Below are 15,200 nucleotides of genomic sequence, written 5' to 3' on the forward strand. Positions count from 1 at the left end.
TTGCAGCCCCTGTGTACTTTATTCCTGGCACTCTACTACAGGATGTTTACCAATTACAGCAGCAGAGAAGCTGAAAGTGGAACAGAACAAGCATTTAGATACGTGTGGACAGGGTGTTAAAACAAAAAGGAAAAAAGCTGTTTGAAGCGTGCTTTGGTAGCATTGTACTGGAGCTCAAGCACCCCTCTAAAGAGCAACAGGAAAGCAATAAAATCACTATAATTTATTTACACTAACTTTTTTAATAGTTCACTGTGATTCTTTCCAAGTAGTATCTCACAAAACTGGTTGTTAAGTATAAATTAAAACCACTCAAGAGGCAATATTTGTAAAGCACTTTTGCATCCACAGATGAATGCTGCTGTATAATATGAACATTGACATATTTGACAAGGCAACGGAGTTAAGTGTGATACAGAGTCAGACTAAAGATTTTTTTCTTGTCTGAAAAGCCCTTGTTTTGTTACTAATATTAGAGCTACAGAGGCCTATTTGACAAAAAGCACCTCCTAATTTGAGAGCTGTAGCTCTTAAGCTCCATAGTAGCAGCTATTTACCTGGTTGGCTCACTCTTCACAAAATGTGCCCATTAAGCTCAGGGTATAAAGCCAAAAAAAAAAAAAATAACAGCCACTCTACTGAGCATGACTGAACAAGCAACTGTGCTGGTATGTGTTTGATAAGAGACAGCAGAGGAAAAGGAGATAAACCTTGGGACGTAAAACAGGAGTTTACATATTATATTTAGAACAATAGGGAAAGCTATTATTGACTTTATTGAGAATAACTCATAGCAGCACAAATTCTCGCTGGTTGCAAGTGTTTGGAGGATTTTCCCCGAGGGAAGTTTTAAGATATATATACATACATACATATACAACACCAGTTTATGTCAAGGGAATTTATGCATGCATTCTCAACCGAGAGTAAATTTTAGCCCTTTTCTTGTTCACTGATGTTACACAAGCATTTTCCTGGCTTGGCAGGGCTAAATTAAATTGGGCAATGTTCTGTGTGTGTTTGATGTCTGCTAAATGAAGTGAGCTTCCAATTCGTCATATTTACTCAAGCTCACTCAACTCTCGTAAAAATTAAAATGTTCCAGTTAATTTAACAAGATAATTTAGCTCTCTCAAATCTTTCTTGCTCAACGTTTGTTGCTGTTTAGAAGTGGGGGGTATGTGCTGCCATGTAATTCTTTGGACAGCTCTGAGGACTTAATAGTTAACAGTAGACATTTTAGGTGCTGGTCTGACACTGTGTTTAATCTCAAATAAGTTCCTGAGCCGCCACTTGAGAGGGGAAGTCTAAGATCAGGCTCTTTGGATTCATTATTTAAAGAAAAGGGGTCATGCAAAAAGACACTGAATATTTAGGAAAGAATCAGGGTGGATAAGGTAGCATCTCTGGACAGAAATAAAAGCTTGCACACTGAATAACTTGGATACAAACGGAAAGTAGTGAAGGGCTCTGAGAACCAAAATAATCAACATATCCACACCTAAAGCTATTTACGCTCTATACTTGGAGATAACAGCTCTGTCCTGAGATGAATATCTGCCTTGATCTTGCAACTCTCTTACATCAATCTAGACAAGGAAGCCAAACATCATGCAGTATCACTGGTGTATATGTGCTACAGTCCACTGAAATTAATACTTAATGAAAGGAATCAAGAGCAATAATTTAAGATTGCCCATACCTATAAAACAGAGATTACTCACAGGAACTTGTAGTATTGTCTCTCTGCAAACTAGCATCATTGGATGTTATCTGTGGGCTTGAGCAGTAAAAAGACAAAAAGGTGCAGTAACTATTAAAGTCAGAAATCCCATTATAACCAAAGGGTAGGTCATGCAGCAGATTGAGTGACAGATAGCAGCACCAAAACATGTGCTGTATAATAGGTCCTCAAAGATCCGAAGTACTGAATTGTAGACAACACTGAAATACTATTCTCATGTTCATTTGGGGCTACAGTAAGAATCAGGGGTAGAATGAGGGTTAATTTTCCTGGTTAGCTGTATTTAATCACATTCAGTTGCTGGTGATCAACTTGCAGAAAGACAAGAGACTGCGCAAACATCTCAAAGGCCTTTGGAGAGATTTGTAGGTATTGAAGGGACAAAGTAGTGGATTGTGCACAGCCTTTCCTCTCCCCAGAGGAGATGGGCTGTTTGTGACCTGGCCCATGTCTCCTACTGCAGAAGCTGGAGGACTGGGGGTGCCAGGATGGTGCATGAGATACTGCTTTTGGCTTCACTGCACTTGAAAATACTAATCCTCTTGATGGAGCAGACAGGAGATTTTGAGAGATCAGACTCCTAACAGAATTGGATGTCTAAAGCTAAGCAAAACTCTTCTAAGTCTCACATATGAGTGACTTAACACACTCCGCTTTCAGTCTTTCTGCAATTTGCTTTGACACAGTGGAAGACACAATCACATTTTGGAAAGAATTCATTAAGCAGCCTAGCAGCCTAGCAATATTCAGTATACCCTGAAGAACATGCAGACAGGTGAACTACCAAAAGCTAATACAAAATGCAGAACAATTTAAACAAAATGGTGCTGGGGACTTGAATAAAATTACAGCTATGTGCCCCTATTGCTGTAAAGTCAAAAGCAAAGCAGAGTGCACCTTGTTCTGTTATGTAAACCTTGGTGTAAGTTTTCCAAAAAGTTTGCAAACCTGTCAGCAAAACCAGGAAAAGAAAAGAAGGAAAAAAAAAAAAAAAAAAAAAAAAAAGAGGAAGAGCTGTTAAAACACCTTCAACCATCAAAAATGACGGTAATTCACCCTTGGAGACATGCACCTGTATGTGTGATGAGATACCACTACCATGATAACAAATATACTCTTGATAACAAATATACTTTTTTTTTTTTTTAAATGTGCTTTAATTCTTGCCCTCTTCCCCCTAACCCTCCCACCCGCTCCCCCCGAACCTTACAGTGTTTTAGAGTGTTTTCATTTAAAATCCATTCAGAAAGACAGACAACATGGACATCAATAATGGTAATATCAAATGACAGTGAAAAGCAAACATGATGCAAGAACCTGATGGCAAAACTAAAATTATCATTAAATGACTTTACAGTGCTAAAAGCATTTCAGGAATATAGTATCATTTCTCATCACTTTCTATGAAAGGGATAATGCAGAGATAAAGGGGAGCTGACAAAAATAAAATTAAGAATAGCCAAGAACCTGAAAAAAATAAAAATCAAAACTTCACCTGAAGATAAGTTGAAAGTACAGGATTATTTACATTAGAAAGGAGACACATAAGAAGGGCATGATCCAAGTATGAAACCTGAATAGCTGGGAAAGGTTAGGAGCTTCACCTCAGAAAAAGGGATTTACTGAAATGAAAAGGTGGAAAATGCAATGATGATAAAGAGAAACTTATTATTTTGATTTCATAATTAAACAACGGTAGAGAGCTGAGTATGATTTTTTTTTCATTTTTCCACTGTACAGTGCGATGTAGTCAAAATGGACATGAAGAATTTATAACAATATACATAAATGTATAAATCTAACAAACTTTTTCAGAGAAAACAAAATATTTAACTTAAACTTCACAGTATTGATTCGAGTTCTTTCATTTGGGAAAAGTATGTTACAGGTATGGGACCCTGTAGGAAGAAGAACATGGAGTGGAAGGAGCTGCAGAATCTGCAGTAAGAGTGTGGAGGGCTCGAGGCCAAACCAGCTCCCTAGCCACCCACAGCTGATGGGAATTCCTGAGATCAGGATTTCAAGGTGTCTTTTCTATAAGCAAAAGGGAAAGGGCTTCCTGGAATGCTGCTGAAGCCTTGCAGCTCTCCTGTGAATGGAGGAGGGAACTGATATTAAAGGAATTTGGAAAATGTTATCCTTTTATAGCTGAGAACTTGAATCTAGTAACAAAGAAGAGAGAATGAAATGGGAGCCAGAAGTGGAGATAGCAGAATAAAATACATTTTCAGCTCCTTTCAGGGTAAAAAAAAAAAAAAAAAAAAAAAAAAGCCATTGTTCAGCCCCTATATCAAAGATAGAAAAAGCACATACATGCACCAAATTCACAGGCTGAGCATTACTTACAGTTCTTTCAGATGATGAAAAATACAGATGAGGTTGATAAGACGATGGAGGGGTTTCTGCTGGCTGCTGCAGCATGAAGAGGTTGCCTTCCATTCAGGACAGAAAGTCAAATGAGGCCCATGTAACTGCTCAAAATTTATTAGAATGACCTTAGTTAAGCTTTGCTTCCATGCACACTATGGTATACGATAATATAGCCTGGAGCAACAGCTGTAGTGCTGGTGACACTTCCTGAAATATTTCTAGTACTTGAAAGCCATTGAATTTGTTAAAATTTCTAAAAGGATTATAACAGGATGAACTGTTTTTTTTTTTTTAACTTTACATTCTCCAAGCCATTATAATACTATTACACAGAGCTTTTCATCTTCAAAGATCTTTACAAATCTTAGCAATTCACAGTAACTGAACAGTTATAAAAATATAATAAAATTCATTTTTGCTGTCTTGCTAATTTTTTCTCTTATTACTTGTAAGAATTAACTTCTTTAACTGGGCTGGTTCTGTAAATGTAAACATAAAACTCATTGCTAAATTGAATGTTGTAATAATAATAATAATAACATATTTTCTAACTCCCTGCTATTCCAACAGTAGATGACAGTACTTTTCTCCTGTCAGTGTTCATAGCTAATTCATTGCTGTTTTATTATTTAAACCACAAGCAGGAATAACATCAAAAAAAGCACTACCAAAGAAATCATTTTACCAAATATAACCATATCTAATATCTGTGGCAGATAAGACTACAAGGAAGTAATTTTATTATTCCCCTTTTCCTTTCTGAACAGTTGCTCTAATAACATGTAAAATTTTCACACAGCTTTCAAGTCTCTGGTGTACAACCAGGTAATTTCTCTCTTTAACATTAAAGGTCTGTGCTTACCAACCAGGAGCAAATGCCCTCTGCTCTTGCTCACTTTAATAGATGCTGAAGGCACCCACCAACTGACAGGACTGACTCTTCTAGGCTTTACTTCACATCAAGAAAAAATTCATTACACAACACAAGGTGCTTCTCAGTACAAGGAAGGGTACCTGGATCCAGGCCTTGATGAAGCAGTTCTGTGCACCTAAAGACTCACAAGCACCTTTACCCATTTATTCCCAACAGCACGTGGGAAGCTCAAAGGCTGCTAGCTTGCTCCTGGAGACCTTACTGATGCAAAATGCCTATTGAAGCTGAGCACTTTCTGCTCTCAGCACTATTACAAGTGTCCCAGTTTGAACAGTCTAATAATACTTAGCAGTAACTTCTTTGAAGGTAGAGAAAGGGTCAGGCTTTTGATGGCCCTAAAGCATTTCCTAACTGAGGCCTAATTCTGCAACCCTTTTTCACACTGAATAGCATTTAGCTGTCCCAGTGACAATGTCCAAGGTGACAGCTTGCACGGAACTGTCACTGCAGTGGCAGAGGAAGGAACTGTAAAAATTAAATTTACATGTAAAAATGACTGGGCATTAATATCACTCACTCATTCTTCTATCTTAGCTTCCTCCACAGTAAGAAAGTATTTCACATCATCAAACTGTATTTTGCAAGGGGTCCAATAAAGTGTCATGAACATCTCAAAAACTCTAGAGTTCCTACTCTTGGCAGAAGGAAACTGAGGCAATACCTCCTCTACAGCAAGTGGAGTCAGAGCAAGGAGATGGGCAAGTTCTAGCTTCTACACAAAGACAGGTTTGTAGCTTACTGTGGAATGTAGAGTTTTTGGCATGGCTGAGTGAATAGAAGACTGCATACCTAAAATAATAGAAAACAGGAGAGTGGCAGGTCATAAACATAAAGAAGCCTGCAAAGAAAAACCTACTCATTTTTTACCTCACAGCATCCTTGCGGCATTTTTTTGTGTTTTTGTTTGTTTGTTTTGTTTTGTTTTGTTTTGTTTTTTTTCCTGTCAACCAATTCCAATACTGAACACTAAAGCCTGGGTTCTGGCCTCCTGGTAATAAGTAATTTGCAAGAGCCTGGTCAGAGAGGTCAGAAAACCATGTAAATTTCTTGGATGGGAAATCTGCTTTCACAGGAAGAAGCAGTAGGTGGTAGAGAGGCTCCCTGCCACAATTTTGCATTCCCCAGACATAGTGATATAGAAAGAGACAAGAGAGCAACACTGTCTTCTCCTGTCGGGCACCCTTCAGCTGCCCTCTGGGGCAGGGATGGGTCCCAAGCCTGAAAATGCACTGAAAATGTTGCTATAAGGGATAGAAACCACCCTCGATCTCAACACAGTTTTTCTGCTATTAGGCAAGCAATTTCTTGAAACGGGGCTCTATGGCTGCATATGTTACAGTGAGTTTTACTATACGCACAGTTGCATGTGTTTAACTTCTACTGTCACCTACCCAGAAAGGGGAATGAGATAATACACCTTCCGGTACTGGACAAGTCTTCCTTCTGGGAGATTTACTGCAGTGTTTGAATTTAATTTCACTGATGAATGCAGTTTGAAGAAAATGGAAGCTTAAAGAACATGCTGCAGGAACTCTTACTTGTTCAGCCAGGGTTGCTCTCACCCACATGCAGAACCAACTGATGGGTTGATTTGGGATAGCTCATTATAGAGAAAAGTCTAATTCATTGAGAAGCATCATTCTTCTGTGCTTTTCACTGCTGGGTTACCCAAGAGGACATGACCCATTCCTATGGGTCTTCTCTCCTCTCCCATGCCACATGACACGCCTCTACTGTTTACTCTGCAGACCCCCATGCAAAACAGCTGAATTAAAACCCTTGGCAAACAATAATGGGAAATACTTCACTAAGGAGCTGGTACTGCCATGATGCATACAACCTACCACCGAGTAAGTCATGCAGCTTCCTTCCACGTGTCAAACAAGCAGTTCTCATTGTGTGTATTGTGAAATGAGCATTCAGCTTTGCCAAATCCATTGTTCAGCTGCATCTCAAATCCTGATTGTTTGGTATTGGAACTATAGCAATCTTACCAAATGAGATTAAAATATTTTTTACCTAACAAGATTTGAGCTCTGAATATTCTATGATTAATCTCATTATACAGACAACAAGACATAAAATATTTCAGACAGCATTATACATCGTGTTTCTGTCCAAACATAAGTATTAGGATTAAATACAGTGGCAGTGCAATAAACACCATCACATGTCCCTTCTAGCCTTTGTGCTAAAAAAAACATGGCTGGTCTGTGCTATTTAATATTTAGGCTCAAAGATCACCCCTTGCTTTTTATTAATTTGACAAAAAAAAAAAAAAAAAAAAAAAAAGCCTTTTCTCTGGCTTAACACAAATAAAACTGAAAGACTGTGGAATATAAAGGCCACGGGTTGCATTTTGCACAGGATAGGTTCTGGTTGAATGAGATCTGGGACGTGTGCCAAATTAATAGAAAAAATCCTGTTCTTCCTCTCCAATAGCCACAATGTTCATTATTAAGAAAAGCATATGAACCACAGGATTTGATTTTAATAACACCAATGTCTTCATTAATCTGTACTTTCCATTTAGCCTCATTATTGAGTAAATGCTGAGTTAATGCAGCACCTATTATTGTTGGATTTTCCATGAAAAACCCCCTTTCCCTCTTCTTTTTTTATTCATTCAAGCACTATCAGGTGTGTGTGTCGTGTTTTTAAACAGGCCGTCTGCTGTCAATGGCTGTTTTCTTACCTCAGGTCTATGCAGCTACTGCAGTAACGTGCAGTCTACCATGCAGACAGTACCAACAACAACAACAACAACAACAACAAAACACCACCAGCAACAAAAGGCCCAACAATACACACAAGAGATCAAAACCTTGATAAAACCTCTCCTAACCAAACCCCATATTTGTTTTGGTGTTTTAAATGCAGTCATGTCAAGGAGCCTCTTCCTATCACCTGCAACTAAGCTGATCTTTCCTGGATGCTCCATGCTGCCTCCTTCTAAATCAAGATTGCTGATGGCCAACATTGCTTTGTATCTGCTGAACAAATAGTGGCCTTTTGTCCAGCACAAGTTCCTAAACAAACTTAATCTCTCTAACACTGTGACAGATGACATTTAGATGTCCTTGTTACCCTTAAAATGAGTTTTATTGACAATCACGGAACAAAAAGAAGGCCCAGATAAAGCCCAACGTTTTATAGGCCTGCTAACAACATCTTAGTTCTTAATGCAGAGGGTGTAGAGAAAGCCTGGAGTTGCCCCCATTTTCCCCTGCTTTGCTATATCACCATGACAACAGATATAGAAATCACTTAGTGACTTCTGGAAAGAAAACACAGTGACACAGTACCCCTTGTATGGCGAATCAAACTAAAGCCTGCATTCAAATGGCTATTCAGCATGGGCATTCATGTAGAGGATGGGGTGGATTTTACACAGGTAACGACAACAGAAAGGCCAGCAAGCACTCCAGCCACAGCATATGGTAAAGTCTCTGTTTAATTAATGCATCCTAAATAGAATTTATCCATTTTAAATTTGTTTTCTTTTACTTGAAACATCATTAATGTAAAGGGCAACATTAATCAACATCTTGCAACTTAAAAGGGCATTAAAAAGTGATCTCACCCCCCTCCCAACACACACACATCGCAGCAGAATCTTTTCAAGTACTTTCGCTAACTGCGTCTGCTTCCAGGCAGGCTGAGGCCTTCGTCAGAAGGCAAATCTAGAGAGGCCTCTACCGGCCAACCTGGCAATGTGCAGCTTTTCTATTTTTAGTGGACTTGGAAACGCAAACAGTGAAGTAACTGCAAGTTTTTATCTTAAAGTCGCACACAGAACGGATTACTGATAAATATATTGTGCAAAACATGGGATAATTGTGCTTTTTTGAAGCTACCGTGTATAGTATAGCTTTGCTTTAATAAATTAAAAAAATAGGAAGACTAAAGATTTATCCTGGCTGTGATGTATTTACTTCTATGACATTTTGAGATATTTTAAGATTATAGGCCTAAAAATTAATGGGCAATCATTTTTCTTTGTGCACGGGGTTCACCTGAAACTTGGGATTTAAAGCTACCTAAATTTGAAAATGTTGTATGTGGCATTTTATATATGCATTTCTCACAACTAGACTAAAACATAAATCAAAACTCAGAGAAATTAAATCAAGCACAAGAAAAGGAAGTTATTGGATGATAGAGGAACCCTGCCTCTCTGGGCTTTCCACAGTGACAACACAAAGAACTTCAAAATCTCTCCTCCAGGTTCTTGGAGGTAAAATTTAATATTTTAACAATGGTCAGTGTGTTCTATGCAAATATTAGTAGTTCTGGGAAAAAAAAAAAAAAACGGCAAGGAAAAAAAAGCGTTTCTGCATTTTCTTCAAAAATATGAAGTGAGTTTGAAGATATTTAAAACTAAACTTTCTTTTTTTAATTCCTGGAATTCATATGGCCAAATATCAACCAAAACCATGGGAATAATAAATATCTACCTAAGAATCACCTAGTGCTTCACTTACAGGAAACTTCTTAACACCTAAACCCAAGGAAAATGGGCAAACTGACAGATCTAGTGAAATGAATCCCTAGGTTGAAGGCTGAAAAATGACTAATACAAATAAAGTGCAAAATGTTGATAGTGAATGTAATTAACCCTGGAAGTATTTAACTCAGGCTGTAGTAGGCTTCTCCAAAATTTAAGCTTAACTTTCAAAGATATTATTTTCCACAAAATAGAATAGTCATCCTCATAACTCCTAATCTTAAAGATAGGTAATATATGTATATTTCTTTTAAGTCTGCATTGAAGACTATTTGCATTATAGTTGTAGTTAGAAAACTTTCAGTTCTTGGGTGACCTATAAATAAATCTTTCTTTTTTTTTTTTTTTTCCCTAAAATAAAATGGTCTAGTAAATATACAGTACTATTTACCCAAATCCTAACATTTATACAATAAATATCACATCACTAATTTATTTGTCTTTCACCTCAAAGAAATGGGGGAAAAATGTTATATTGTTTTAATTTCTCTTGAATCCAGTATAAACTAGAAGCACTTTGAGAATAGAGAAATAACTACTGCATCTAGCCTGGATTTGCATTTACTTCTTAAGATAATCAGCATTCAATTTTTATTTATTTTTTGTCATTGCTAATTTCTGTATTTGCCCATACCTCCATATAAAAAACAGCTAATTTTACCCGTGATTACCTTTCCCCAGAAGGGCTGGAGTGGGGAGGGGAGATGTAATACAGGTCAATTCCTATCTCATGGTCAACGCAGTCTTTAAAAAATAAAGAGCAGCTCTGGAGCTCACCCTGCCAGTCCCAACAGTGACACCTCCTGGGGCAAGCGGGCTCCAGACAGCTGCAGGATTTTCTCTGCTTTGAAGTACAGTGAGAGCTCCCCTTTGCAGAGCTGCACAAGTTACAGTCTGGGAGTTTCTTTGAAGAAACTTTTTGGTACTGAAGCACTGCAGGGAGGAAAAGGAACAATCCTGTTTAATTACATCAGTTTAGCGAGGACAGCACAAGGAGCCAGGAGCCATGTGGATGGACAATATGACAAATTAATGGTATCCTTTGGATATTTCATTTTAAAAATGGATTCAGTAAGGGAAATCTTGTTCCAGAAATGGTTTTGCAGTACATCCAGCAAGTGTGTGGCAAACAGTAGCCACTATGGCTTTTTTTTGCTTTTTTTTTTTTTTCCTGGCTTTTGGTGCTTTTGTTTTGTTTTGATTTTGTAGTACAAGCTCACCTATGAGGAAAAGCTAGAAACACTTAAAATGAAAATTTCTACAGGATGTAGGCAATTTCATAAAATATATTTAAAAACTATGGGCCAAATAGCTTAAAATCTACAGGTCCTGCAATCTCTTCATAACAGGCACAGATCTTTGAACAACAGGAACTGAGTGAAGTCATGAGAATTAGACTTCGTAAGAACAAGAAAAAATGTCCTGAAAGCAAATTGATAAAACATATTGGAGGAAAAACATATTCTAAATATGCCTAGATTTAGAATTTCCTTTACCCATCATTCTTCATGCACTTAAGATAACCAACCAAACAAAACACACACACACAAACAAACAAAAAAACATGCAAATGAAAAACAAGACCACCCTTTTGCAAGAGGAGGCTTTTCTTCCTTTAGATTCCTGCAGTACTAACAATGAATAAAAATATCACCAACCAGTTCACAAAGGGCAAAATATCCACAACGGTCTTTGATGTTAGCCTAGTAAAAATAAATTTTAAGAATCATACATTTTTAGGACTACAGACCGTCAACATTTCATAGAGGAATCTCTGGCATGTGGTAATTTCCTGACAGAGATAGAATTACACAGATTTGGTGACATCAAAGGGTAAAGAATCTCTCACAAATTGGTTGAGAGTTTTTTATTTTACTTTATTTTACATTTTATTTTATTTTATTTTATTTTATTTTTAGTGAGTTCATTATTATTTCTAAGAATCCAAAGACACAGCATATGTAGAGCCAAATAATAAACACTTTCAATGTGTAAATTTGCAGGAAATTATTCTGTGGACAAAAGATACACAATTCCAATCAAATCTAACAAGTGATCTCTCAGATTTCTAGTAACTAGAAAGCATGTAGAGCACTAGGAATAAAAAAAAATATATAAAATAATAATAATAAAAAAAAGCAAAACCTCTAGAGATCTGATTTTGCAGGTAAAGCCACAACAGAATTTTCTGCATTTTTATTGTAATCATTTGATAAATATGCAATTTACTGATTATAATGAAAAATCCAGAACGAATAAACTGGAAGTTAGAAAGTCACAAAAGAGAAGTTAATCACTATTCAAGGAAGGTATTTTGGTATTTTTTATTCAGCTGTAAATGTAGTAGAACACACTGGGTAAAAAAGGGAAAAAGGGAAAAAGTATGAAAACATATTATTCCTTGTTTTGCTAAAAAGCCGAAGAGCCTTACTTCCAAATATATTTTATTAACATTCTTCTGATTTTGTCCCACAAAATAATAAATATATAAAAGAAATACTGTATATTAGCTGTCACATAGTGACAAACATATCCAATACATGGAACAATTTTAAAAAACATTTTAAGAATTGTATCCATGTGTTTAATACAGAATATGCACAATGACTTACAAATAACTTATTTTACATACTTTTTAAAATTTTAAGGCATTATTGAGTTGCATGTAAATTGGTGGGAAAAAATCTCCCTTTTCTGCCTAAAGTACAGAGCTCTTCTTTAGTCACATTTGAGATACTGTATTTACTTTCTGATAGTGTGTTGTTGTTAATATATGATAAGTTTGGCACAATTAAAAAAAAAAAAAAAAAGTTTGCAAAAGACCACAGAATATAGCAGCAGAGATAAAAGACAGTGGGGGAGGAGAAAAAAAAAGGGGGGGGGGCGGAGGGACATGACCTGGCCTTGTACCTAGCTGCACATTTGTGACCAATATTAAGGCTTAAGGAAGCCAGAAATTGCAAAATGTATGAAGTTTTCCCAAGTACCTAAAGTAGTAATTCACCTAATGTCTACAACAGCCAGGAAAGAGATACCCTTTCTGTCTTTGAGAAGCCCATTTATCCATTTCACAGGGGATTTCTGCAGTGTAAAGCTCCAGAACGCCCATGGGCTGGTGGAGGGAGATGGCATCGAGCCGCACAGGGCAGCCCAGGCAGCCCATCAAGAGCAAAGGCACAAAACAGAGCCAGAGGCAGCTCCAAGGCTGCCAACACAACTGCCTACAAAAGCTGCCAATGAGCCAGAAACTGCTTGTGGGAAAATATCACTTACCCTTAGCATCTGGGTCCCATGATTACTGTCCAAAGAAACAGACTGGTAAGATAATGGCAGGATAAATAGAACTTCTTTTCTCCTCTTTCTTCCCTTCTACTCCTACAGATTTTTGACACCCCTTCAACTTGTGTGTGTGTGTATAAAAATAAAATTTTTTGTTCTTAATCCTTGTGTTACTCATGAAGTAAAATGAGCCTTCCTACTTCATCTTTAAAAATAGCTTTTGCACACTTCCCCTAGCTCCCGAAGTACAAGACATAGTGGGGCTATTTGTTACCATTATTGACATGTTTGTGGTGAGCTGCAGGCATGTTTACAGTAGAAATGAAGTCCCTGCTCTCTTGGAGGTAATCCTGGGGTGTCTAAAAGGCTCACAGGAGTCCTTGACATGGATGCTCTAAAATTAATTTCTGTTCCCATATAAATATAATTGTCTCAGCATCAAATATTTATATTTTCATTGATTCAAGAAGGGATCAGATGCAAAAGTTCCTGGCAGCCCAAGAAGAAAGCCCCACTCAGTCTCTACTACTGGGGTTGAGAAAGAACACGAGAGAAAAGGCTTGGCACTTTCCAGTTGCAGCATAATAGAATGAGAAATGGGGCTCTTGCAACAAGTAAATAGGGCTAAGTAAGAATTGGCTCCCTAAGGTGAAGGGTGTCAAAAATGCTAGGGAACCTAAAGGACAGAAATGTCTTATATATATATACAGTGAATTGGCCTGAACTTCCCTAAATTACACACAAGGTTGCCCAGGAAATTTTACTGTCATTAGCTTTTCGTCAGTATTGATAGATTTCCATTTCCATGCATTATCTACTCACCAAAGGGGGAAAATGGTTTCTAGCAAAAATATACAGTATTATCATCTCACCAGCATAGGCTGCTTTTTCTTGTAGAAATTCATTAAGAGAAGTAAACTCTAGCCAGAACTGCAGTTTGTACTTTTGCACCACACTGAAACAGACTTGGACAGCTGCTCGTTAATACCATTCAGTTATGTGTAACATCGACAGGGTTCTGCAATGTCCGGGTGTTAAACAAAACATGAACTGACATCATTCTGTGGCTTGTTTTCTAAAAAATATGGTCTCATGGTGGTTTACAAGGAAAAAGTCACACTGCTTTTTGGTGAACTGCATATAAAATGGCTGAAGAGAACAAATTGTTCTGTATAGATTTTGATATCAGGTAAATCTCTATCTCTGCATGCACAAATTCATGTTTATAAGCAGAGGCCTACACTAAACATTTTATTAAAATATTCTTCTTGGTAAGGAATAAGGAGCTTAGAGTAATATAAACAAAATTTATAGGAATATCTGTGGGCTGCAGATATATTTAAGAGTATAATCAGCAATAAAATATTCAAGAGAGACTATCAATAACATAAGAGGAAATTGTAAGTTGGATTTCCTGTAAAATAAACGAAGCAATCTGGATTCAATAGCATAATTAGTTTTTTTGTTTGGTTGGTTTTTAAATTGTCATGGACAGAAAGGTGTTTGATTCCAGCAGTGGACTCTTTTGATTGATGGGCTATTTGATTGAATGGTGCTGAGAGATCTTCATTTCTATTCCTGTGCAAACTAATGAATTCCAAAACCCATTCAAATTGTATAGCATTATTTATACTTCCATTAAACGAATCAGAAAAATTACTGCTGAAGAGTTCTGGCTCCTGCTTGTGCATTGGGTAAGGTCTACATTCAAAACCAAATTTACCTCCAGTGTGAGGCTGAGCTCAAGAGAAAGGTACCGTACACATAATTGGCACTAAGCAGCTTTGTACTTGGAAACAAGAAAAAAAGCATATGTGAAAATGAATTGCTTTTAGTGAATAAAAGTACAGAATACTCAGATACCTGTGATGTACTATGCAATCCTCATTTTCAATACTGTAGAAGGATGAGTACAGAAGACTGTGTTTGATAACTCTGAGTATGGTCAAAATGAAACACACCTTAGATAACATCACATGTGTGCCAAGAGATGCTGGGCTAACTCTGATTTACATTAAGAAAAAAAGTTAATAGTTATATAAAGACATATTAAAAGGTTACAGATGAAGTCAGATTTCATATGCAGATTTTCTATATATTATCTTGTAGTATCATAGTGCTGTTTCTAGAATTAAAAAAAAAAAAGTTTTATTTGTTCTTTTTCATAGCAAGTTAGTATGCAGAATATTTTGCTTGCTTTTTCCATACACATTCAGTTTATAGGCTTTTTCTTTCAATTATCTTAGTGACTTGAATATTTAGTGGCGTGCAGATCTTGCTTACATTCTACATTTTCTTATTTCATTCTAATTACTTCAAAAACTTATACAGAAGCTGCATCATAATATTACTTGCTTCTACTTGAC

General features: G+C 36.9%; 1 long non-coding RNA gene across 6 annotated transcripts in view; it reads right to left on the minus strand.

The window, feature by feature from the left end:
• Positions 1–15,200, minus strand: part of LOC106018110 (uncharacterized) — a 192,351-nt gene that overhangs the window by 115,165 nt on the left and 61,986 nt on the right. The window contains exon 1 of one of the 6 annotated variants that reach the window (XR_011811387.1): positions 4,091–4,204. The exons of the other annotated variants lie outside the window; for them this stretch is intronic. This is a non-coding gene — a long non-coding RNA (uncharacterized lncRNA). Of the gene's footprint in view, positions 1–4,090; positions 4,205–15,200 lie in introns of those variants that run through there. 6 annotated transcript variants of the gene reach the window in all.

Source organism: Anas platyrhynchos, chromosome 9, assembly GCF_047663525.1.
Source record: "Anas platyrhynchos isolate ZD024472 breed Pekin duck chromosome 9, IASCAAS_PekinDuck_T2T, whole genome shotgun sequence".
Taxonomy (NCBI): Eukaryota; Metazoa; Chordata; class Aves; order Anseriformes; family Anatidae; genus Anas; species Anas platyrhynchos.